Source organism: Hakea prostrata, chromosome 10 (genome assembly GCF_041222555.1).
Source record: "Hakea prostrata isolate BN-2017 chromosome 10, UWA_Hpros_2, whole genome shotgun sequence".
Taxonomy (NCBI): domain Eukaryota; kingdom Viridiplantae; phylum Streptophyta; class Magnoliopsida; order Proteales; family Proteaceae; genus Hakea; species Hakea prostrata.
The window spans coordinates 15,988,300-16,011,464 of record NC_142609.1 but is presented as its reverse complement, the minus strand read 5'-3'; positions in this window follow the sequence as shown (position 1 = coordinate 16,011,464).

Genomic DNA, 23,165 nt, shown 5'->3' with positions numbered 1-23,165 from the left:
CTTCGATTATCACGGAGTTGGGCGTGCTTGTTGATTGAGTCGTTTACTTCCTCCAGCAAGCTATCTTTTGAACCCGGCCCTCTCGGAAGCAGGTCGATTCCTTTCTTCCCGACCGGGGTCGAGGGTCCAACCAAGGTTGAACCCCGTTCGAGTATAATTTCTCCGTATCACAAGCCCCCCAGACCAAGCGTTCGGGCAATTCCAAGGGCTTAGTTTTGAGCTTGACTTGTCTGTTAAAAGAGGGCTTTGCATATTATTCAGCTTATTAAATGTCGTATCGCATTTAATGCGGTTGCATTGCTTTTTTCCTCGAGCTTCGTGAATGTCTTCACTTTTTGTGGGGGTGATGCCACGTGTTATCTGTAGCCGAAATCATCATTGCTCACGAAATTGAAACGACGGTTTCACAAAACGTCTGTTCTGATTCGTCTTGTTTAAGCTTTTGAAACGTCTTCAAATCACGATCGTGGATGCTAGATTCATCCCGACCATACACATCCTCGATCATCTATGTGAGTGCTTAAAAGCGGTTCGTTGTCTTTGTATGTTTCATTCTCTTTGTCTGGAATTTTGAAACTCGTCGTCTTCCTCGTGCTCTAACAATCTTCTTGCTTTTAGGGTTTCTGCTTCAATGAATCAGTAAGTTTACTGACTCCTTTGTACCCTTTAATTGTTGTCTCGATCTTTTACTTTCGTCTCCGCTTTCTTTTTGTTAAAAACCACAACCAGACCTTTACAGTAATGGAAGGTGGTAGGGTTTCTTCTGATTTTCCTTCTGAACTAAGCACCGGTAAGGGAGACCTTGATGGCGAGGCCTTTGCTTCTGTCCCTCCTGAACAGTCAGATAGTGACAAGAAAACCTTGACCGCTCTCTGGCGCTATTTCGAAGAAGTAAGCCAATAGAAAAAAGCAGAAGAAAGTGCTGAAATTCCTTCTGCACCTCTTGAGTCTGGACCATCCAGAATTCCTAGAGTGATTGCAGAATCTTCTAGGCAGTTCAAACAACCTAGTCGGTCTAAGGACGAACTGGGTGTTCTTTCCTCCTATACCAAAGAAGGCCTCCCTTCAAATCTCGAACGTTTCGACTTTCTTTCTTCGTACCACCTTAGAGCTCCCAATCCCGACGAGAGGGTCAATTTGAACCTTCCCAATGAGTTCTCCGTGTATACAGATACTCTAGAAAGTGGAGTTCGTTTTCCCTTTTTCCATACTTTGTTTTCCGCCATTTTAAATCACCTGGGAGATTTGTCTGGAATGCTCCTTCCCAATAGCTGGCGTCTCATTGTCGGCTTCTTGGGCTTATGCTTCGAATTTGGTATTACACCTTCTCTCCCTCTTTTCATACATTTTCATGTTCTGTCTCTTTCCAACCCTTCGGGTTGGGTTTTTCTTTCCAAGCGCAACAAGGTTGAGCTTGAATGGTTGGGCAGCATCCTCACCAGGGGAACATGTCCTTCCAATCACAAAGGGTGGCGCAAACGGTATTTCTTCTGCTGAGCGCCTCAATCAGACCTTAACTTCCCGATCACCTGGAAGCTGCTCACTTCATATTCTGAGGGTAACCAGGTCCCTCAACTATCCAAAGAAGACAAAGCAGCGGTTAGGAAGATCAAGTCAATTCCATGGTATCAAGAGATACATGGTCATGAGATGGAATACACCCCAATCCTTCATTATTGGGAACTAGCTCATTGTGAGCTTTCTAACTGTCATGTTTATCTTTTTTGAGTATACTGTAGCCTTATTCAACCTTCTAACTTTTGTCCTTCTTTGCAGTGCCTCCAAGAATTAACCCATAAAACCTTCGGGTTAAGGCTGCCAAAGCCGTTGTGACTGTAGAGCAACGGTCTCCTCGGGCACTGACTGCAGAACAGGTGGCTTCTATGCCTCCTCCAGACCCTTCCTATAAGGGTATAAGAACTTGAGGCCAATAGTTGAGGCCTCGAGGAGAGGAAAGAGACCGATGGGGGAAGAGGTCGAAGTTCCTTCTCCTGCCCGAACCAAAAGGAAGTATGACTCGGTCGATGCTTCTGCCCCGAAGAAATCCAAAAAGAACAAAGATTCTGAGGAAGTCTTTGTTCCACAATAGTCATTGGTGGTGTCGGATTGAGTCACGCAGGACCATGAGAAGGCCGCCCAGTGGAGCTCTCTTTGCCTAATGCCGGCTGATCGCCAAGCCTTTGAAACCGTGCAAAACGACTCTCTCGTTCATCTCTCCACAAGGTACCATTTTTCTTGGTCTTTTGCCACTTGTTTTGTAATCCCTCTTGGGATTTTTGATAATTCGTCTGCTTTCTTAGGAATGTCATGCTAAGCTTCTACCAACATATGGAGGCCTTGAGCCGAGTTGGTCGTAGCGGCTCCTTGCTACAAACTTGTGAAGAGCATTTGGCGAAGGCCAATTCTGAGGTGGACCGAATGAAGAAAGCAACTGGAGTGTTGAAGGAGGAGAATGACAAGTTCGTCTCTTTGAAAAAAGATCTTGACTTGTCAATCAGTTGTGCCGCTACTGCGGAGCGTGAGGCTAAGAAGCAGAAAATGCTTGCTGCCGATAGTACTGACAGACTCGAGTTTCAGGTAGAGGAGAATGAACGTCTAAAGACGATGGTAGTTCCCAGCAAACCTGAACATCTTTCTCAAGATCTTCGGAGAGACTACATTCAGAAGTATCTGAACAGCATTCCCTTCAGAGATCTAATGACTTCGTTCAACCTTCAAGCTTACCGAGCGGGGCAGAATGATGTCTAGAAGGCTATCCTTGAAGCGAAACCTTCTTTTGACACGGCTCCCTTTCAGAGTGTTTGTCATAAAGAAGTTTTCAATAAGCTTGAGCTGCCTTTGCCTGAGTGGATGTTTGAAGAAGAGGACCCTATTCTGGCATATCTAAATATAGAGGAGTATCTAATGATTCGCAGCCTCTTCCCGAAGAACCTCGAAGCCTACTTCCAGACAAGGATCTTTCTGCCAAACCTGTTCAAGAACAATAGGAATCTATCTCTTTTTTTAAAAAAAAAAAATTGTAAGGGTTGGCCCCCCATAGCCTTTTGACAATGGAATGAATGTCCGCTTTCCTGTTCTTGAACTCTATCGCCAACGATCTAGTAGTAATTTCTCATAGCGTACTTAGAGAATTTATTTCTTTTTCCTTTTCTGTAATAATGTTCGGGAATGAACTACGCTTTTTCTGAAATAACCTCGTATCTTAGTTGAAGATGACGCTCGAGACATCAGAGGGATATGCTCGGGAGCGTTGGTTTGAGTCGATGGTCCAAACCGAACCCTTTATGGCGCTTGGCGCATTTCTCTCCCGACTGCTCCCTCTTTATGACGAAGCCGAAACGTTTCCTCGTATTCGCGTATAAATTGTCTTTCCCAAGGAATTGGGAATACTCTCTTTATTTAATACTGGTGCGACGGTTGGTATTTGGCAGTATCCTTGTATCAAGTGTACGATGCTCCACATGGAAACTTGGGATGCTTGGGACGAGCTCAGCTTTTAAGTTCCGAATTTGAAGCGTCATTCTTTCCTGACCGTTGATCCTGTATTTTTTCGAAATTCGAAACGTCCCTTTTATTTTAACCCTTGATCTACTTGGGTTTTCAACCGTCACATCACTTCCTGAGGCTATTTAAGTCCCTCAGGCGTGCTTCATCTTTGTCTTTGCTATCTGCAAGTCGTTCTTGTATTCATCGTTTGCAAAGTAGTGTTTTGCCTTTGCTGCCTCTGTACTCTTATCCTCTGATGATACCTCGATCAGAACCTGAACAAGTGAGTTTTTTCTCTGTCATTCAGTTTTAACATGAACTTCTTCTCCCTGAGTAATCTCCACAGTAGTATACTTGGGGTGTAGTTATTCGGAAGTTCTCTTGCTAGATATTCTTCGCTTCGTTTGTTCTTCAGAAATCTAGGGTTTTCCCTTTTCTTATTTATTTTTGGCTAATCTCTCGTACTGACGATGCTTACTTTTCCTTTGTAGTGCCTCCAAAAGTTAACTTGGATAATGTTAGAGCGAAATCTTTCAAGAAGACTACTCCAATGCTGACTAAGGTTGTTCCATGCAACGAGATTGTTGTTGGTGAATCTTCTAAAGTTCAGATTCCTGCAACTTCCGCTGGTGCCTCTCCTGTGTCTCCCTCCCTGATGGAGAGCGTTCGGTCTCCCAAGAAGGATGTGGCCCCTTCTGTAGCTGTTCGCACTGCCGAAACCCCTGCTGGCACTTCGTTGGCATCTTCTTCCATGATGTAGACCGTTCGATCTTCTAAGGAAGATGTGATTCCTTCGGTCGTCGTTTAGGCTCCCGAAGCTGCGTCTAGTGTCTCATTGGCATCTTCCTCCAACCCTCCAACAGTTGTGAGGGTTCTTGATGAGGCCGAGGGTGCCGCTTCTAGAAAGCGTCCTCGGTTAGATGATGAGGTGTACATGCCTTGCTGGTCGCTGAGGAGGTCTGACTTGGTGACGGGCAATTTTGACAAGGCATTAGAATGATGCACTTCGGTTCAGATACCCGCCGAGAGCAGAGCCTTCTCTGCGGTCCCAGATAGGGATTTTGTAAAGTCCCTGGTGATGTAAGTTTCTCTTCATTACCTTTCGTTCTGAAGATTTTCTGCTCTTGACTAACTCTTGAATTGTTGCAGGAGCCTTGCTGATAATTTCCACAATCAAGTGGAAGCAGCTTTTAGACTCACTAGACTGAGTAATGAGCTTTCCAGGCTTCAGGAAGAATCCAAAGCCAAGGATGCTGAGATTGCTCGTCTTGGAGACAATGCTTGGGAGGTTGCCCGAGTGAAGAATTCTGAAAACGAGCAACTTCGTTCGGATTTGGATGGTGCTAGGGAGAGAATCCGAAAGTTGGAGCAGGAAGTTGAGAAGCTTTCAGCAGGGGCGAAAGGGTCTGAAGCTGCATCAACGCCTCGAAGGCAAGTTGTTACCCTTCTGCCCGAGTTTCTTCCGACTGATGTTCATAGGGCTTGCATCTTCAAATATTTGTAGAGTAAGTCTTTTGTTGACATGCTGAACACTTATAACTTGTAAGCATATCGGGATGGTGAGAACGAGGTATGGGAATCGATATTAATGAGAAATCCTTATTTCAACACGGCTCTCCCATCGCGCCACTTGTCATCCCGAGGTGTTTGAAAAGCAGCGACTTCCTCTTCCTGCTTGAGCTAAGCACGTGGTGGACTTGCCCATTCCAAATCCGGTCAAAATGCATTATCATGATGACTCTCCTCCTTTGTCCCCTCTCAGAGGATTCAGCTATGAAGAGCTTGCCTTGAATGCAGGTCTGACCAAAGGCCAGGCCTCTTCAGAAAAAGCTAGATAAAGAGTATGGAATTGCGGAGGATTTTGTAGGTGGGAGTTTACGGAATTGTTCATAATCACCGAGGAGGAGAACCAAATGATGAGATGACCTATGTCTCCAAGGCTAGTAATCAACGTATGTCTTCCCGACTCTGTTCTCTTGACTATGTGTTGCTTTTGACAAAGCTGCTTCGATCCTTTTTTGGAGTTCTTCACAATCACCAATGATGATTTTCCTTCTTGACCAAATGAGGATTGTATCTCAACGCCTGTTATCTCATATGTATATTTGATTTAAAGGTTGACCCCTTCTGCTGGTTTAAAGGAATAAATAATTAACTTTATCTTTGAGTTTTGTCAGTCATTGGAGTCTCTGCTGTAATAGGTCTTAGTTGTTTTAGAACAATACCTTTACTTAAGCATTTCCGTAGAAATTCAATAAGTTTGAGAAGGTCCCACTTGGGTTTTAAACCGATGCCTTGTAAAAGGTCTCACTCGGGTTTTAAACCAATGCCTTGACTTAAGGATTTCCGTAGAAATTCAATAAGTTTGAGAAGGTCCCACTTGGGTTTTAAATCGATGCCTTGTAGAAGGTCCCACTCGGGTTTTAAACCAATGCCTTGTAGAAGGTCCCACTCGGGTTTTAAACCGATGCCTTGTAGAAGGTTCCACTCGAGTTTTAAACCGATGCCTTATTTTTGTCGCTGGATCTGATCTGAGTATTGTGTGTTGCCCCCAATCAAAAGATGGTGTGTTGAAAACTGAGAATTGTATTGATTGAGTTGAATGCTGTTACATCATGAATGAAAATGATAATCTTCTTTAAGGATAATATTTCTTCAGGTGTCTAGCATTCCACGAACGATCCAGCTCTTTGTTTGTTGTCATGTTCTTCAGCTTATATGCTCCTGAACCGACCGGTTTAGTTACCATATATGGGCCTTCCCATGAAGGGTCCAATTTCCTCTGGTGGCGTGGGTCTGAAGCTAAGGTATTCCTTAATACCAAGTCTCCCGCTCGGTATTGACGACTCTTCACTCTGGAATTGTAATGTGACACTATCCTTCTTTGATAATGCTGAGTCCGTGCTATTGCTTTTGCACGAACTTCATCTAATAATTCAAGGTTATCTAGCAATCCTTGTTCTTTTGCTTTTTCCTCGAACTCTCTGTCCCGTAGTGTTCCAGCCATTACTTCGATAGGTGCCAATGCTTTAGACCCGTAGGCCAGTTTAAAAGGAGTTTCTCCTGTGTGAGTTCGAATCGTAGTTCGATAGGCCCACAGAACGTTGTGCAATTCTTCGACCCATAAAACTTTATCAACTTCGAGTCTCTTCTTTATCCCGTCAAGTAGTGTTCGGTTTGTAACCTCCACTTGGCCGTTGCTTTGGGAATATGCTACTGATTACATACGATGCTCGATCAGATATGTATTACAAAATTGTTCAAATTGTGGATTGTCGAATTGTGTGCCATGATCAGTTACGAGAATTTTTGGCATCCCGAACCGATATATGATAGACTCTAACATGAACTTCTCCACCCTTTTTTCAGTGATGATCGCCAGAGCACTAGCTTCTACCCACTTGGTGAAGTAATCAATTGCTACTATGAGATATTCTCTTCAGCTGGCAGCCTTGGTGAATTTTCCCATGATATCGATTCCCCACATTGCAAAAGGGATGTGGTTTAGAATTGAAGTCAAGGTTTCAGCTGGCCTTTTTGATACCGTAGCATGGATCTGGCAATTGCTACATCGACGAACATATTCCATTACAGCTTGTTGGAGCTTTGGCCAATACAAGCCGAGCCTCAAAATTTTGTGGCCCATATGAGCCCCACAAATTCCTTCATGAACCTCTGCTAGAGCTATTTCTGATCCTTCGAGACCCAAGCATCTCAAGAGGGGTCCAGCATAGGACCTTCAGTACAGCCTTCCACTCTGCCTTATAAATCGTGCTGCCCGTACCTTGATTAACCTTACTTCTTTCGGATCTTCCGGTAGCTTATCATCTCTGAGATATTCCACAATCGGGTCCATTCAGCATCGTTTGGCTTCAATATAGGATACCTCCTTCTCCTGATTGCTTGGGAATGTTACTTCCTCAATATAGACCGAAGGGTCTAAATTCTTTTCCTTGGCATTAGCTAGTCTTGATAGCTCATCTGCCATTATATTTTCTTTTCTTGGGATCTGACATACTTTTAGATTCTTGAATTCTTTCTGCAATGCTTGCACAATCTCTTGATATTTTTGTAGTCAGGGTTCTTTGACGCCATACTCCCCTTGTACTTGATTGACAATAAGTTGCGAGTCACTGAAGATAGTTACCTCCGCTATTGCCAATGCTTTTGACAAGCGAAGTCTAGCTATTAGAGCCTCGTACTCCGCTTTATTGTTACTTGCTTCGAATGCGAACCTTAACGCATACCGAATAATAAAACCTGCTGGGCTTTTCAAAAGAATCCCAGCCCCTGCTCCTTGTTTATTGCTTGAGCCGTCCACGTATACCTACCACATGGTCGAAATACTAGGCTCGACAATCCCCTCTATCGGAGCAATAGTTTCTACTACAAAGTTGGCCAATGCTTGGGCCTTGATTGTCGTTCGAGGCTTAAAACTTACTTGGAATTCGCTTAGCTCGACTGACCATGCCACCATTCTTCCAGACAAATCAGGTTTACGAAGAACTTTACTAAGAGGAAAAGTAGTAAATACCTCGATAGGATGCACCTGAAAGTATGGCCGTAGCTTTCTGGCCGCTACCATAAGAGCCAAAGCTTGCTTTTTGATCTGGGAATATCGTGTTTCCGCGTCGAGTAGTACGTGGCTGACATAATAGATTGGCCACTTTTTTTGTCTTTTTCCCGAACGAGTACCGCACTTACTACCAAGGGGGATGTTGCTAAATATAGTTGTAAAATTTCTCCCTTCTCTGGTCGGGACAGGAGCGGTGGTCTTCCCAGTGTTTCCTTCAGATCTTCGAACGCCTTTTGACACTCTCTTCGACAATTTTGCCTCCTTACCGCCTCTCAAATCTTTGAGTGCCTTGAAGAAAGGTAGGCACTTTTCTCCTGACTGTGAGATGAACCTGTTCAACGCGGCTACTCTCCCCGTTAGGCATTGCACATCTCGAACAGTCTTGGGTGCTTCCATGTCTATCAAAGCCTGTATTTTGGCCGGATTAGCCTCAATACCTCTTTGAGACACCATAAAACCTAGGAACTTGCCCGATGATACACAGAAGGCACACTTTTCCGGGTTCAACTACATCTGGTATTTCCGGAGTACTGAAAATACCTCTGCTAAATCTTCAATATGTTTTGACCTTGCAGTGCTCTTTACCAACATATCATCAACATAGGCTTCCACATTTCTCCCAATCAGGTCTTTGAATATTTTGTTGACTACCCTCTGATAAGTAGCCCCTGCATTTTTCAAGCCGAACGTCATGACTCTGTAATAGAAGCTTTCACGATCAGTCATGAAAGCAATAAACTTTTCATCCTTTTTATTCATGAGGATCTGATTGTATTCCTAATATGCATCCATAAAACTTAATGTTTCATATCCTGCGGTGGCATCTATTAAAAGATCTATCCTGGACAACGGATAACAATCTTTGGGCAAGCCTTGTTGAGATCTGTATAATTTGTACACATTCTCCACTTTCCATTTGCTTTTTTGACCATTACCACGTTGGCCAACCAGACTAGGCATTCAATGGGTTCAATGAACCCATAGTTCTTCAATTTTTCAACCTCGCCTCTAATGGCCTCGTGCTTTTCTATGGAGAAATTTCTTCTCTTTTGAATAACTGGTTTCACCTTTGGATCTATCCAAAGTTTATGCTTTGCAACCTGCCGATCAATTCCAGGCATATCCGCTGTAGACCACGCGAACACATCACTATTTTGCTGAAGAAAAAACTTCAGTTCCTTCTTGAATTCCTCTAGCTGCTCAGATCCGATATAGGTAATTCTTTTTTCATTATCAGGATATAGCTGGATTCGTTCCAACTTCTTGACTGGCTCGGGTCTTTGCATCTCTGCCTCGTCCCGATCGTCTCGTATTTCTATTGGTAACACTGTTACCTTCCTCGGGCCCTCCTTATCTTTCAAATATGCTACATAGCATTGTTGGGAAATTCTCTGGTCAAAGGAAACCTGACCAATTCCCATTTCGGTTGGGAATTTTATCTTCAGGTGCTTTGTCGAAACTATAGCACCTAATTTCGATAGGGATGGCCTTCCGAGAATAACGTTGTAAGCCGGACGTTCTTGAACCACCAAGAAGTTTACCTGAACAATAGCCTCTTTAGGGAAGCTTCCAACTGATAAATTCAGCTGTACCGATCCTTCAACTATTGTGAACGATCTAGCAAAACCATATGGGTGCGTGGATGACGGCTCCATTAAGTCTTCATCCACTTTAAGCTTTTGATAAGCTGCATAAGATAAAAGGTCTGCAATAGACCCTATGTCAACTAACACTCTGTGTACCTCTTGGCGTGCAATCTCTACTTTGATGACTATGGCATCATCATAAGGTAAACAGATGCCTCTTTCATCTTCTTCACAAAAGGTGATCGAACCCTCACCATTCGGCCTTTTCCGCTTCTGCATTTCTCCGATTCCAATGAACTTGGATTTGGCCTTTAGCTTCCGTAGCGACTCAAGTTCGGGACCTCCAAATATTGTCAGTATGGGTGACCGAGTGGCATCGATCACTTCCTTACCTTTCTTAGATTTAGGAGCTTCGGTTGGCCGTTCTGGACTTATCGAACGTTCCCTCTTGTTACCCTGTATCTCCCCCGACGAAACTGGACAAGTGGCCTTACGATATCAATATCTCAATATCGGCTTTTAAGTGCCTGTAATCATTGGTATAATGATCGTAATCCTTGTGGAAATGGCAATACCTCTCCCTATTTTGCTCCCCAGGCTTCATGGGAAGCTTTGGTGGCCACTTCAGGATATTCTGCCTCTTGATAATGTTCAAGATGTCAGCCCGAGGAGTGTTCAATGGATTATACTCACTCTGGTCGGGAGACCTTTGCCGCCATGCCTAGCGAGGCTTTCCAACTCGATCACGAACATTTTGCTCCGGCCTCTGCTTGTTCTCAGGGGCATTCTGTTCTTTTGTAGAGGCCTCGATGTCTCCCTGGCGTGCATCCAGGATCTTCGTCACCTCCGCCTGCTTCTGACACCTTTGCACCAGTTCAGCATAGGTGGTAGGCATGTCTTGAAGTAGTAACTCCAAGAGTCGCCTATTAGTGAGTCCAGTGAACAAAATAGTTTTAGCTACCTGTTCATCTAGATTTTCTATCTCCATTGTGACCCTGTTAAATATTTTCAGGTATTCCCAAAGCGATTCACTTTTCCCTTGTTTGATAGTAAACAAGGTTTCCTCGGTCTTTTTGATCTGGATTCCACTTTGGAATCGTTCGATGAATTTTCGCGCCAACTCTTCAAAGTCCACGATCCTTCCTGACAGGAGATTTGAAAACCACTTCTGTTCTGCTCCGGTCAAAGATGAACCAAATACTCTACAAAGGATTTCATCTGAATTACCCGCAACAGCCATAGTCTGCTGGTAGTAACTGATGTGAGCAATGGGACCTCCCAAACCATCGAACGTGGAGAATGTTAGCAACCGAAAATTATGAGGAAATTGATATCCGGCTATGGCCTCGGCAAGCGGAGTCTTTTGAATAACTGAATAAATATCAGCGGTTATTCTCCCTCTCGCCAATTGTCCAAGTCTTTGATTGATATTGGCCAATTCTTGACCAATATGCGTTGATTGATCATCGATGATACGACCATTATCCCGAACCGCGTGCCTGATAGTTGGTGAGTGAGTTCACACTCCTGCACCCAACCTTGTCGTTGAATGAGTTGTGCTTCCTTGTAGTCTTTCAAACCGCTCATCTCTTCTAGGGAGTTCTCTCGTTCTCCTAGGTTCTCTTTCTTGTCTCCGGGCGCCTTCCCGGAAATTCTGACCGACATTCTTGTCATCTATCAGTCTTCCCTCCCTTTGTAGAGAACGTTCTGGTGGGAGTGAAGTCAATATTTCCTCCCTCTGTACTACACACCTTCCCGCTTTGCGCTGATCAGGTGCTTGCAGTGCCACCACTTGCCTGGTTAACATACGAAGCGTCGACTCACCTCCAATAAACTGGAGTTTTGGTTGATCTAGCTGGTACTGGAGTGGATTAGGAAGATTATTTCCTCCCTGACCACCATCTTCCCGTACTTCATGAGGTCGACTTCCCTCAGGGATGTCTTCTGGATTATTTCCTCTTGGGAGTTGAACGCCAGCTTCTCGCTGGGCAGCTGTAGCTGCTGCTGCTGTTGATCTAGTAACCATGGCTTTCTGAAGCGTTTCCCACAGACGACGCCAAATGATGCGTCCAAAATTTGCTTAGCCCTTAGATCTCCTGTGGATGACCTGCAAAAACGAACGTCAAATGTGGCCCGACTGTTGGGTCGGGAGTCCACCTCTGAAGGCTAAGTCAATTGATGAACTGATCATAAACAGCTCTGCTTGAGCACAGAGCAAAAGAATGAATATGAATATTGAGAATACGATTCAGATTGTATCTATCCTTCTACCTTGTGAGTAGGTGATGTCTTATAGTGTTTACCTTCGAATCTCCTTCGTTGGATGTATTTGAGCCTTCTTTGGGTAGCCGCCAGATCTTAACGAATAGATCCATTAATGATAGATCTATTTGTCGTTGGGCTAATAGATAACTCCTTTGTTAATATGAACGTTGTATGGTAGTTATCCATATGATCACGATCAGTATCTCCCGCAAGTGTTGTTAATCATCTCCTTAACGATTCGTCCACTTCGATTATCACGGATTCGAGCGTGCTTGTTGACTGAGTCAGTTTACTTCCTCAGCAAGCTATCTTTTGAACCCGGCCCGATCGGAAGCGAGTCGATTCCTTTCTTCCCGACCGGGGTTGAGGGTCGAACCCAGGTCGAACCCGGTTCGATTATAATTTCTCCATATCAGTCCATCATAAACGGTTCAGATTTAATTCAATACATTTAATTGTAAGATTTATTTACAATGGTTGTTCAGCCATATTTTGCCAAAATATAATTATCTATTTGTTGTCTTCTTCACTTTAGCTTCATTCGAGTTGCTAACTTAATTGGTATAGTCAATGAAATGTGGGGAAAGTGGGAAACATATTGATACGGATGAGCTCTTTTTTTTCTGCTTGCATTTTGCTTAATAATCTACTTCATATTTTTGAATTCATATCTGTAGCCACAATCAAATGGTTTAGTCTCCATATAATGCCTGACCATGTCAGACCAGTCCGGGGCTCCACACCCAGCTGGTCTTTCCATGATGTGAGCTTCTTAACCGATCGGGTCATACCCTGTTGGGGCTTCACATTCAATCGGGATAAGAGCCAATGGATCGAGGCGCGATGAACACACGATTAATATGGTAACCTTTCTCTATGCGGAAAGTCAACTCCTTCGTGGATCAAGCGGGATCGACGACAAGAAGGCGTGATCTCCAAAGAAATGAGCCTCCGTCCTCCATTGGGTAGACTTACCAAATAAATAAAAGGTAACATTAACGGTATAAGATGAGAGGTATACCTCTCCGGTAAGCATCCAATACATTCTGAGCTTCATCTTGTGTTATCTTGGCACGAGACCTTAGATTGTTCACAGTTTAACTTAGCCATCGGAGGCGGTTGCCCGGTACTCTAGCCGGTCCGCATCTAACTCTTTTTGCAAGACTCATCGTCTCCCGCTTGAAGAGGGCTCAGTCAGGTGCACCATCAATATAACTTATACACATCAGTTTGGCGCCTTTGAGGGAGCGGGATTCAAATCTTTTTGTAAAAAATATCACATTGAGCATCGATTTGCTTCAGTTGCTTATCCCCAGAGCAATGGACAAGTAGAGGTCACCAATAGGACACTATTGAGCGGGATTAAGAAGAGATTGGAAGATAGTCGGGCTCAATGGGTCAAGGAACTCCCGAGTGTTCTGCAGTCTTACAGGACGACTGCGTGAACCCCGACTGGATAAACTCCATTCTGCCTCGCGTATGGAACCGAGGCCCTAGCTCCCGTAGAAGTATTGGCCGGGTCATTACGTTATAACACCTTTAACTAGAAGCAAAACAACCAAGGTCTAAGGGAAAACTTAGACCTCTTGCAAGAAACCTGAGTGAAGGCTTAGCAAAGAAATCAGTTGTACCAAAAAAGAATAGCTCAACACTACAATTCCCGGGTCAAGAACCGAAGTTACAGATCGGGAGATTTGGTGCTGAGAAGAACTGGGGCTTCTGACCCAAAGAATCAAGGAAAATTAACTCCAACGTGGGAAGGGCCTTACTTGGTTGACAAAGAAACTAAACTGGGAGCATACCGACTGAAAGACTCAAAGACTGGAAAGCCAATTGATCGGTCATCGAACTCCACCAACCTGAGAAAAATCTATCAATAGTTCTGTACCTTTTTCAAAAAGGAAGTTAACATTTTCAGGTCCTTCCCGATTTATTTTGCGCCTTTTTTTAAGGACAAGCACTTTTCAAGGCAATAAAATAAGATTCGGGTACGTCCCGGTCTATTTGCACCTTTATTAAGGACTTGCATCTTTTTTCAAAAGATAAACTATTTCGGGTCCTACCCGTTTATTTTTGCGCCTTTATTAAGGACTTGCGTCTTTTCTAAAAGATAAAACAAATTCGGGTACGCCCCGGATGACTTGCGCCTTCATTAAGGACTTGCATCTTTTCTAAAAGATAAAACATATTCGGGTCCCAGTCTACTTGTGCCTTTTAAAAGGTTTTGCACTTTTTAAGGCAATAAAGCTGATTCAGTTTTATCCCGGTCTACTTAAACCTTTATTAAGAATTAGCACCTTCTCTAAGGTTATTATGGTGATTCAGGTCCATCCCGGTCTTGTTGCACCTTTTAAAGGACTTAGCACTTTCCCGATCATTAAAAGATAAACTCTGAAGACAATAGTTGCAAAACACTTAGTCAAAATTCATTCACAAAGGATTACATGACTCGGGACTCCAAAAGTATTAGGTGACTCGGGAACAACTGATTACATGATTCGGGATACAAAAACATCAAGATGACACTAGCTAAGAGATGTCTCATGATTTATAAACTGAAGCATCTTCAAACTCTCTGACATCGACATTGTTGCTTACTTCTCATGATTTATAAACTGAAGCAAAACCTTGGGCAACTTAAAAAAAGGGGTAAGATTCATGTGCCGATCAAAAGCCATGAACTTACCAACCAGTTGACGCCTGTCTTGGATTGTCACACGCATCAATCGATCTTCAAGGAGGGGCTTGCGGGAGGGTCCGCTTCAGCAGTAGGCCCGACCAACCATCGTTGGACACATTAGTGTCAGCAACTGTGTCAGTCAGAGATCCAATGACTTCTTCTTCAGCAAACGACTTCTCTGTGCTGTCATCCTTAGCCTCTTCCTCAGACTCTCCTACAACCTCGTCTTCACCCTCTGCCTCTTCTTCTTCTTCACCCTCCTCTTCAGCTTCTACCTAGGGTAGTTTCTGAGGTCGGGGGTCGATATAGTCCGTAGCTACAGGGTACGGGGTTTCAGGAAGCTCGGGAAGATCTTCTGGCCGAGGAAGCTGGACATCATCATATAGTTTGGGATCCAGAAGCTTCTGCAATCTCTCAGGATGGGGAAGTTGCGTTTGCTCAAGGTTCAATTTGAAGGCTTGACGTATCCCTTTTTTAAAGGTGGGAGTAGAAATGGCTATCGCCAACTCTTTGAACTCCTGGGATTCAAAGTACTTCTCCAGCACCTCCCACCTGAAAGTTTTTGCTCCCGAGACTTTCAACTCCCTCAACTCAGTCATCAGTCGAGCACTGTTCTCTCTTTCCTCAGCCAAGAGAGCCTCAAAAGTCTTCAAGTCTGTAGCAGTCTTCCCGAGCTTCTTGTCAAGATCATTGACCTTCCCCTTGTACTTGCCTTTGCTCTTAGAAAGTTCGTTTTTCTCCTTCTTCAGCTTGGCCAGACTTTGCTCAGCCTCCTCCAGTTTCTTCCCCAATTCACCCACTTGAACGTTCGCTTTTCGATGAAGCTGTTCGGCCAGCGCCAACTAGTTAGCTTGGTCCCGAGCTTTACCTAGTGTAAAATCCGGCCTTATCCTAACCCTAACCCGGCCCGGATTTTGTACTGTTGTAGGTCCAAAGACCCGAAGTGGAGGTAGAAGAGACTTGTGGGCCCTCATAGTTGAAGATTCAGTGTTTGATCCAGAGCCTATGGACATTGACAGTGATGCCCCTTACTTGAGCACATTGTCAGTGTTTAGTGAAAATCTGCGCATCGAAGAAGATTGAATTAGTTGAAGCACCTATTGAACCCCCGTACTCAATCCGAAGGTATTTCTTGAAACTAGACTTGTTGATTGACTTGTAAGAGAAAACCAAACTCAATTCGAATCAGTCTGGCCTTCCGAATTCATGTTCTAAGGCTGCTGTCAGCCTTGGTAAACTGCTTGATCGACTGACCAGTCGACCAGCCAGTCGACAGCAGTTATGAAATTCAAAAAATCACAAAAATCTTTACCATTTTGACCCTACCTTTTTGGAACTCGTGAATGAAGGTCTACCCTGATCGTTGGCACTCCAGAAAATGAGGAGTGACATTCCCTAGGCCATCTCTTGGTGTTTGTGAAGATTATTGACTCCAATCATTGGCTTTCCATCTTAATCATCACTTCAAGGTATGAATTCTCTTATTCTTCTTCTAATCTACTCAATCCCCTATTAAATTCTACTCTTTGGACCATGGCTGAAGTGCTGCAACCATGCAAACACTTGGCCATGAGCTTCCCCAGTCATTTCCATCAATCTCAATTCATTCTTGCTATGATTATGTTCACCTACATTACAATCCCATGATTTCTTTCATTTCAACCTATTCTTTAATTCAAACTGAGGTGTAGATGTATGCTAGTTTTGAATTACTATTGATTCATGATTCTAAATTAGTTATTATCATCCCCTTAATTGAATCCTCATTTCTTGCAATTGCAATCAATTCCAATTCAATACTTGATGTTTAGCATATAGAACATAGGGTTTCAATTTGGGTATTCATAATTGGACCGTTGGATAACGATAATATTTGGTGTGTAGTGTCCTCATATTGCCATAATCATGCCCTCCAAGTTTTATGTCGATCGGAGCAGCGCAAGATCAGTTTCAAGCCAAATCTTCATTTCTGCCAGTTACTGTTTGCTTTGGTCGACTGACAGTCAACTAGCCAATCGACCAAGATATGACAACAACTCTGTCTTTGGCCGAATTGCTTCGTTTGACCTCTGATTCGATTGCTTTCTTCTCTAATGTTGATTATATGTTGTCTAGAGTACAAACACTGACTTTTGGGCTATTCTTGGTGATTCTTGGTATTATTTCCGACTCGATCAAGGTAAGGACGGTCGTTACCTCAAGTACGTTGATTATGAAAATCTACTTCTACTTTGGAAACTTAGTAGATATACTTCATTTGTGTATTCCTTAGCCATGTATGACTGTTGTATGCACTTTATATCAGTAATATTATGTTACATGTCATTCGAAATATAATGCTTAATTATCCTTTATAATTACATATATGATTGATCATGTTATACTACGCCTTTGTTTATATGATGAATTAATGATCATGGATGATATGATGAGATTGAGCTTGTGAATGATTAAGTATGACTTGGGATTGGGAAGTGTCCTACCGACACTTCTGTCCTTGGACATTGGAGGAAATAGTATGGGATGTTCTCTGAAGGTGTCCATCGATACTTTCCCGGGTTATTGGATGACATACATAGGATTGTCTAGAAGTATGGCTAGGACTATCCTTGTTGTATCAGACCCGAATCGGAAGGGTATTGAGACCGAACGACCCGTGGTAGGGTATGGTTTGATGGGCGCTCAAGACCGGTAACCACCCCGTGAGAGGACATAAACCATACTGAGGATTCCCGGAGTAGGCCATTTATTGGTAGGGTTGCAAATGGATAGACTTGGGCTCACAGGCGCTCAAGACCGATAACCAATCTGTGAGAGCTTTCCGTTTACCATTTGTGAATGACCAATTGGGTTGATGAGTCCGTAGTCCAAGTTTGTAGCCATAGGATACGCTGACTCTAGTGTGAAGGATACGGAACCGAGTTGGTCGGTGCCATAGGGGAAGTATCCGGATCTGACTTGATACGACTGAGTAGATGACTTGCATAGGGCTAGGTTTTGTCGTGACATGCGCCAATACTTATACCAATGGTGATGTGAGAGAGTGGTGACCTGATCCCCAACCATGGTTTCTGATGAGGACTTTACCCAATTACCCTGGGAGACCCAAGATATCATGTATGATTGAGGGGGAGTGACAGACGACCTAAAGAAGTATAGTGCTATGGCTTAAAGCATGTCTACCTTAGAGACTAGCATACTCACAGCTAGAATCATATTACATTATTGTCTCATATCATCTTGCATCATATTGTGACTTGTATCGTATGATTTGTGTACTGTGGAAAGACTCGCCTTGCTGAGTTCTTTGAACTCATTTCCTTTCTGCAATTGTTTTTGTTAGACATATCTGCAGGTACCAAAGACATTGATGGTTCCTTCTATGAGGCGGCGCAGGATCCCTCATACTACGGTGAAGGTTCTGGCTATTACGAAGATTATGGTGAAGGTGCCGAGGGTGATTACCCTCCGTACTAGAGTTAGTCCGACCTTGATTTGGGAGAGGCCGTGCTTGGTCTCCTTTGTGTACACATACGAGGACACTTTATACAAGATGGAGGAGACCCTAGTTTAGGCCCTTTTTGTCATTTTGGAACCTGGATATGTTGTATTAACTTCTTTGGATTTACTCTTGATATTGGGATTTGTAACTTAATTAATCAACCATTTTTTCCGCTACTTTTGAGGAGTGACTTTTGATCACTCTCTCTCTTTTGAGAATTTTCTTGATATGTACTTGATACTTGATGATTTTTCGCACTTTGATTGATTATCTTTTCTTATCCATTTGATCTGGTTATTACTTGCTTAAAACATTGATTATATTGTTCGTGATTATGTTATCGTGTATGTGGGAGGCATGGCCGCTCGATCCTTGATCCTTGGGCTGTGAATCACATTCCTGGGTATGCCAGATAGGATACCGGCTGGGTGGATCTGACACCTAGAGACTCGGCAAAGATGTGGACTGCCCCAGCCACATACCTGAAAAAGAAACATTATACGACTAGAGACAAAAAAAAGGAAGAAGAACGGGATGGAACCGGAAGAGCGTTACTTGTATCCTTCATTAAAAAAGTCTCTGTTTGGGAGATTCCTCAACTACTCCCGATCGGCATCTTCAGTGGCATTGTTCAGCCATTGCTCGGCGTGAGCTGAGTCAACAAAAACTAAGCTAAAGTCGGTATTCCCAGCTGAAGTTGAAGGCACAACTTCCTGTTCGGGTTCGTAGATACGAACCTTCTTTGGAGGAGGACGAGGAGCCACCTCCGCTTTTCGTTTCTCACCTCCCGAGGGAGGCACTTTCTTCTTGAGACTCTTCTCAGTTCCGATCGAGGTAGCCACCGCAAAAGACTGGCCCTTAGCCACAAAAGCTTTAACCAGGACAGAACCCTGAGTGGGAGTCTTTGTTTTTAGAACCCCGGAGACAAAAGCCTTGGTATTTGTCACAGGTTTCCTCCTCCGGGCCTCGTCCATCCCCTCTAGTGCTGCAGCCATCAGATCTTCGTCGGAAATATTATGGGCCACTGCAAAACAAAGAGATATAATCAGGTTAGCATAGGGAATACAAAATAAAAGCAACAGAAACAAAAACTTACCCGGGGAGAAACCCCACAGTTGGAGTACTGACTCATATTCCATGGAGTATCCATGGATTGCAAATTCGTCGTCCTCGACTTGGTTAATGATCCCGACCCTTTCCTCTTCTTCGGGATCCAAGTTAACCGGGGAGTTTAGGAGGTCAATATCTTCCTTGTACCTCTCCTGAAACTGCGTGAGAAAAGGCTCGGGAGCAGGTGGCTTGAAGAATAGATAAAATTCTCTCCACTTCTTGGTCATGGACGGGAGAGAATGCTTCAAAATGAAATTTCCTTGAAAAGAGGAAGACACCCTCTTCGACAAAAGGAACCAGCCACGCTAGGAATGAGGATGCAAAGAATAGTAATGATGAAAAAGGCCGAAGGTTGGGAAGACTCCTAAGGCTGTGCAAAAACCAACAAAGCAGATCATGATGCGTCAACTGTTCGGGCTCAAGTTAGACAGGCTAAGGGCGTAGTGATCCAAAAAATCAACAAAGAGATAATGTAAAGGGAGACGCAGGCCCCCGATGAAAGCATCATAATATAAGGGATAAAATCCCCTCGGGGGACTGTTCACCCTTTGTTCGTCAGTCGGGAGTATAATCTGGTATCCCTTGGGTATACCAAAACTGGACTTAAATCTATCTAAGTCATCACAAAGGGAACAAAGATAAAATTCTGGCCCCGAGGAATTCTTAACAAAATCAGTATGCCAAGGAGTTAAAGGTTGGGACTGCGCCAACGCCAAGGCAGCTTGATCTAAGGTTTTCCTATTCGACTTACAGGGCATAGCTCCCTGAAAACCACTAAGACGCTAGAATGGCGGACGAGGTGGGGATTTTCTAGTAGAAACTCGGGACGTGGACGGAGTATCAGTCCTCAGGAAGGCTTGGGGAGGCGAAGCCGAGGGATCATGAGAAGTGGCTATGGACTCAGGCCTCAGGGCACTCTAGGCAAAAGGAGTGGTAGAATCAGAAGCAGCGGCAGAGTCAGAACCCGAAGCTTGCTCAGGACCCTCCCGAGAGTTAACACTAGGAATATCCTCCACTTGATACTGAGCATAGCTCCCCGAAAACCACTAAGACGCTAGAATGGCGGACGAGGTGGGGATTTTCTAGTAGAAACTCGGGACGTGGACGGAGTATCAGTCCTCAGGAAGGCTTGGGGAGGCGAAGCCGAGGGATCACGAGAAGTGGCTATGGACTTAGGCCTCAGGGCACTCTAGGCAGAAGGAGTGGTAGAATCAGAAGCAGCGGCAGAGTCAGAACCCAAAGCTTGCTCAGGACCCTCCCGAGAGTTAACACTGGGAATATCCTCCACTTGATACTGAGCGGCTTGAGTGGCCTAGGCCCGAGCAGCTTGGAGTTCCCTATCTTTACGGTTCATCTCCCTAATCTCCTCAAGGACCCGAGGGTCATCATCCTTAGTAGAGCTGCCACTAAAAGAGCGGGATCTCTCGTCATCCGAGGACTGCTCGTGAAGGTCCTTCAGACGATCCCCGGTTAGGTTAAATCTCTTAGTCTGATCACTATCGCCTTCACTTGCATACCCCTTAGCCCGACGACGTTTTTCCCGATACATGGGAACGGAAGCCTTTGGCTGAAACCTAAAACCCCTCAAGCTCACTTTTGGCCTCTTAACTTTATATCTTCTCGGGGCCATGGAAAGAAAGAAAAAACTTACTGCTTAAAGACTGGAAAGATCTCGAGAGCTTAGTCGGGAGCTTTTCTTAGTTGAGAGCAAAGGAAACTGTAAATCAAAACGAAGATGAAGGGGGTTCTATTTATATTGTCGGAAGAAGCGTTACGCATCCTGATCGAACGGTTACGACATTTAATAATCGACGGTTCGGAAATGGGGACGGTATAACTCCCCAAGGCAGTCATTATGACTCTACGCATAGCTATTTGATGTGGCAAGCCTAGACTAAACAAGGACTTCGAGAAAAACCGTTATGAAAACGGCTAGTCACTTCATTGCAGGCATTTAATGCGCCCGAAGGCAGCACCTCCTCATTCTCCCGAATAAAGTGAAACAACGTTCGGGACAAGAGTCTTCTGCTCTCTCATTGGTCGAGACGAATGACGAAATTACATATGATGGCAAAACTCCCTTAATCTCCTGAACAAAATAGAATAATGTTCGGGATAAGACGGTCTTGACCTGACAATTGGGATTGTCCTCAACTCATACAAACACAAGCAGATATGTCTCACTCTTAACCTAACTTTCTCTACATTACATATATACACTCAGGACTATCCCCAATAGCTTCTTCAATCATGGATAGCTAGTACTCTCTTAGAAAGATCTTGAAAGGGTATTGCATATGAAGGATTTTTCAAGATCAGGAGCGGGGAAAGATGAATACACCCGACGGCTTAACTTCCTTGCTATCCCACACATTGTAAACAACGACTAGGATAGGGAGCTTATGATACGGAAGTTTCATACCCGACCATGTCAGACCCAGTCGGGGCTCCACACCCAACTGGTCTTTCCATGATGCGAGCTTCTTAACCGATTGGGTCATACCCGGTTGGGGCTTCACATTCAATCGGGATAAGAGCTCGACTGGATTGATCGAGGCACAATGAACACGCGATTAATATAGCAACCTTTCTCTATGCGGAAAGTCAACTCCTTCGTGGATCAAGCGGGATCGACGACAAGAAGGTGTGATCTCCGGAGAAATGATAGCCTCCATCGGGTAGACTTACCAAATACATAAAAGGTAACATTAACGGTATAAGATAAGAGGTATACCTCTCCGGTAAGCATCCAATACATTCTGAGCTTCATCTTGTGTTATCTTGGCACGAGACCTTAGATTGTTCACGGTCTGACTTAGCCATCGGAGGCGGTTGCCCGGTACCCTAGCCGGCCCGCATCTAACTCTTTTTGCAGGACTCATCATCTCCCGCTTGAAGAGGGCTCAGTCGGGTGCACCATCAATATAACTGATACGCATCACATATCATGATCAGCCGCCAAATTTGACGGTTTAGATTTGAGATTTCCTATACCCCTGATCAAGTGGTTATATAAATAGTTTTTTCTATTCTTTTATTTTCTTTACTAAAGATTGTTCATTGATGATAATAAGTAGGGTTATTTGTATGCTTAGTAAAAAAAAATTCACGAGAATGACATCTTTGATAACAAAATAATGCATGATAAATAATTGTCAAGGTCAACATTCTAATTCCTCCAACATTATGTGATTTTTAATAATAAAACAAAGAGTAATCAGACATCGATCTCTATGTAAACCTTTAGGGGTCATTAAGTGATGCGTCCAATAATTGTTCAACCGTCGGAGGCCTTCAAATTCCTGCAAAACGAACGTCAGACGTGGGCTGTGACTCTAAGGTTGGGAAGCCACTTCCGATGGTTAAGTCAATAAGAGCACCACCACAGAACTCTAACGAACTATATAGGTTAATTGAAAGATGGAATGGAGGGTAATCCTTTTCTTTGTGTTATGGTTTGATTTATATAAGGTTTACCTCTCATTACCAACCGTTGGATCGATTCACAAGTCCCATTTGTAGTCGTTTGATCATAGAGTTTTTTTTCCTCAATCTGAATTAGTTAGACTTTCCATATGGAGCATGATTGCCTATCCCAAACATGGTGGGGGTTGCCTTTCTTCCCATAACCGTCAAATTCTTTGTGCTCACCAAATAATCGGGAATAAGAGACCGACCGTTTGGTATGCCTTTCTTGATCACGAATCAGGGGTATAGCAGATGGAAGTTTAAATGATCCCATTTCATTTTTACTTTTCCAATTTGTAAATTCTTCGTGCTTGAAAATCCCCAGTGAACTCTAAGCAATCTTTTACCTCCATGTCTTCCAGGGCCAGCTTCAACTTGCTTAAGTCTTTAACACGTAAGTCCCTTATGTCTCCTACTCATCCCCCTTTTCTCTTCTTTCTTCCATTCTTTGCTTCCCTTGGGTTTGTAGTCTCTACTGATTTTCTGGGTTTT